Consider the following 3525-nt stretch of genomic DNA (forward strand, 5'->3'; position numbering starts at 1 on the left):
CTGTATAGATTATATCTTAGAACCTAATAGGTAGGACTAAACTTATCCAAGGAAACACGATGGCTAAATTCCTTCTCGGTAGTTGTGTAGTTCATTTGGGCATCATTCAGAGTTTTGCTAGCATAATAAATCACATGAGTAATTTGTTTTCTCGTTGTCCTAAAACGCGCCTATAGCATAATCTGAAGCATCACACATAATTCAAAGGGTAGGTTCCAGTTAGGTGCCTGGACTATCGGGGCAGTAGTGAGTAAAGTTTAAGCTTCTCAAAAGCCTAAACAAGCATCATCAAAGACAAACTTAACATCTTTAAGCAAATTGCAAAGAGGTCTAGAAATCAAGCTAAAATCCTTAATGAATCGACGGTAAAAACCTGCATGCCCTAGAATGACCTAATATCTTTTACGGTTTTTGGGACCTGTAAGTCTTAATAAGGTCAACTTTGGCTTTGTCTACCTCTATACCCTTTGAAGAGACGATGTGCCCTAAACACAATTCCTGATTCAACCATGAAATGGCATTTTTCCCAATTAAGCACTAAATTCTTTTCCTTACACCTAGTCAACACTAATGTCAAATGATGCAAGCACTCATCAAAGATGAACCAAACACTGAAAAATCATCCATAAAGACCTCTAAAAACCGTTCTACCATCAGAAAATATGCTCATCATGCAACGCTGAAAAGTCGCAGGGGCATTACAAAGCCGAAAGGCATGCGTCTATACGCAAAGGTACCAAAGGGACAGGTAAAAGTGGTTTTCTCTTGGTCTTCTGGGGAATAACGATCTGATTATAACCGGAGTAGCCATCTAAAAAACAGTAGTGACTATGTCCAGCTAATCGCTAGCATTTGGTCGATAAGGAAGGGGAAAGTGATCCTTCCTTGTGACCTTGTTCAATTTCCTATAGTCAATACACACACGCCATCCCGTGGTCACTCGGGTTGGGATTAATTCATTATTATCATTCTGGACTACAGTGATACCTGATTTCTTGGGGACAACCTGAACAGGGCTGACCCACTTACTGTCTGAAATTGGGTAAATAATACCCGCATCTAACAACTTAAGCACCTCTTTTCGAACTACCTCTTTCATGTTAGGGTTCAGTCGACGTTGCATCTCCCTAGAAGGTTTGGAGTCTTCCTCTAAATGAATCTGATGCATACACACAGTAGGACTTATACCCTTAATGTCTGTATAGTCCACCCTAAAGCTTCCTTATTGTCTTGAAGTACATTTACTAGCCTACTTTCCTGATCACTATCCAAATCGGAAGCTACAATCACAGGTAAAGTCTCAGATGGGCCTAAAAACACATACTTTAGAGTATCGGGTAGTGGTTTAAGGTCCAACTTTGGGGGCTCTTCTAAAGAAGGAATTAGGGTAGTCTCAGAAACTGGTAACGGTTCGAACCTAGCTTTCCATCTATCAGTGTCTAACACAGGGGTAGAATCTAATAGAGCATTCACCTGTTCAATAGTGCTATCGTCGTCAAAATCTAAACCAAAATGGGATAGACAACTTTCTAATGGGTCTTCAGACAAAATGTTTGGTAATGACTCCTGAACTAAGGCTTCTATCATGTTCACCTCTTCAACACATGTGTCATCTAGCTCATGAGGTAGCTTACTGACATTAAAAATGTTCATCTCCATAGTCATATTACCAAAAGATAAACTCATCACACCATTTCGACAGTTAATGATCGCATTAGACGTAGCTAAAAATGGGCGACCTAAAATCACAGGTATCTGGTTCTCTGGGTCAGGGACAGGTTGGGTATCTAGGACCACGAAATCCACTGGATAAATAAACTTGTCGACCTCAATAAGGACATCCTCAATAACACCTCGAGGAATTTTAACAGACCTATCAGCTAACTGCAGTGTTATCTGAGTAGGTTTCATTTCACCAAGTCCTAGCTGTAAGTACACATGGTACGGAAGTAGGTTCACACTGGCTCCTAAGTCAAGTAAAGCTTTTTTACCCGGTTTACCTATTGTACAAGCAATGGTAGGGAACCTGGGTCTTTGTACTTTGGAGTTGTAGTGTTTTGAATAATTGAACTTACGTGACTAGCTAAAAAGGCTTTCTTATGGACGCTAAGTTTTCGCTTTCGCGTACACATATCCTTAAGGAACTTGGCATAAGCAGGAATTTGCCTAATTGCATCTAATAAAGGAAGGTTTATGGTAACTTGCTTAAAAACTCCAATATGTCATTAAAGTTCGATTCCTTCTTTGTTGGTACTAATAGCTGAGGAAATGGGGCTCTAGGCACAGAATCAGACCTCTCAGGAACTGAGTTGGCATCATCAGAAATTTTATCAGTTTCCTTAGCTAGTGGTCCTGAGGGGTGAACTACAGTATGTTCACTATCGGGCATGGTTACCTGATTGTCTACTATTCTACCACTCCTAAGGGTTCTAATAGCATTCAATTGATTCGATGGTTTTGTACCTACTTCATGAACTCCTCTAGGATTGGGATTAGTCTGACTAGGGAACCTACCATTATCTCTCTCACTTAAGGTCTTAGCTATTTGGCCGACTTGAAGTTCTAACTTAGCAAGGCTCTGAGCATTAGTTTGAAAATTCTGCTTGGTTTCCTGTTGAAAACTAACATGGCTCTGTGCTAACATTTCCTGAGTTTTTGCTAACATCTTAATAGATTCCTCTAAGCTAGTCGTTTTATTTTCTGGGCCTGATGTATTCCTAGTGTAGCCAAAACCTGGGGGAGCATTAGAATTATTAGACTGACCCTGACTCTGGCCCTTAGACCATGAAAAGTTCGGATGGTTCCTCCAACCAGGATTATAGGTTTCTGAATATGGGTCAAACTTCTGACGATTATCAAACCTAGTGTTATTATATAGAGCATTGGCTTGCTCTTCATTATTCTGGCCTTCCCAAAGAGGCTCCAATCTACCACTAGTGTTACCCACTTCTAAAGCTTCTAACCTTTTCGCTATAGCAGCAATTTTGGCATCTGATTCATAGCCTCCTTCTACCCTATTAACGTTTCCTCTGCTAAGAAGAATTGTTTTCTGGGGTCCCCTACTACTTTCCCATTGTTGGGTCTTTTCGGCGACTTCATGCAAATATGTCATCGCGTCATCAACTGTTTGGTTCTCAAATCCACCAGTACACATAGATTCTACTGTGGTTGTGGTGGGATAATCTAAACCCTCATAAAGGATCTGAACTAACCTAACCTTCTCTAAACCATGATGAGGACATTGGGCTAATAAATCATTGAACCTTTCCAAATACCTATACAAAGTTTCTCCCTCCTGTTGAGAAAACGTGCAGATTTGCGTCCTAATAGACGATGTTTTGTGCCTAGGGAAAAACTTGTTCAAAAAGGAAGATGTAAGTTGTTCATACGTTTCGATTGACCCGGAAGCCAAACTATATAGCCACGATTTAGCTTTATCTTTTAGGTAAAGGGGGAATAACCTAAGTTTCAAAGCATCATCATCTAGGTTTCTAATCCTGAGGGTACTACAAATTTCCTCAAAGT

At 40.2% G+C, this 3525-nt stretch overlaps 1 pseudogene; it reads left to right on the plus strand.

Annotated features, from left to right (window-relative positions):
• Positions 1-3224: 3224 nt before the first annotated feature.
• On the plus strand, positions 3225-3324 carry LOC113362367 (annotated as a pseudogene).
• The last annotated feature ends 201 nt before the right edge of the window (positions 3325-3525 follow it).

This window comes from Papaver somniferum, chromosome 3, assembly GCF_003573695.1.
Source record: "Papaver somniferum cultivar HN1 chromosome 3, ASM357369v1, whole genome shotgun sequence".
Taxonomy (NCBI): Eukaryota; Viridiplantae; Streptophyta; class Magnoliopsida; order Ranunculales; family Papaveraceae; genus Papaver; species Papaver somniferum.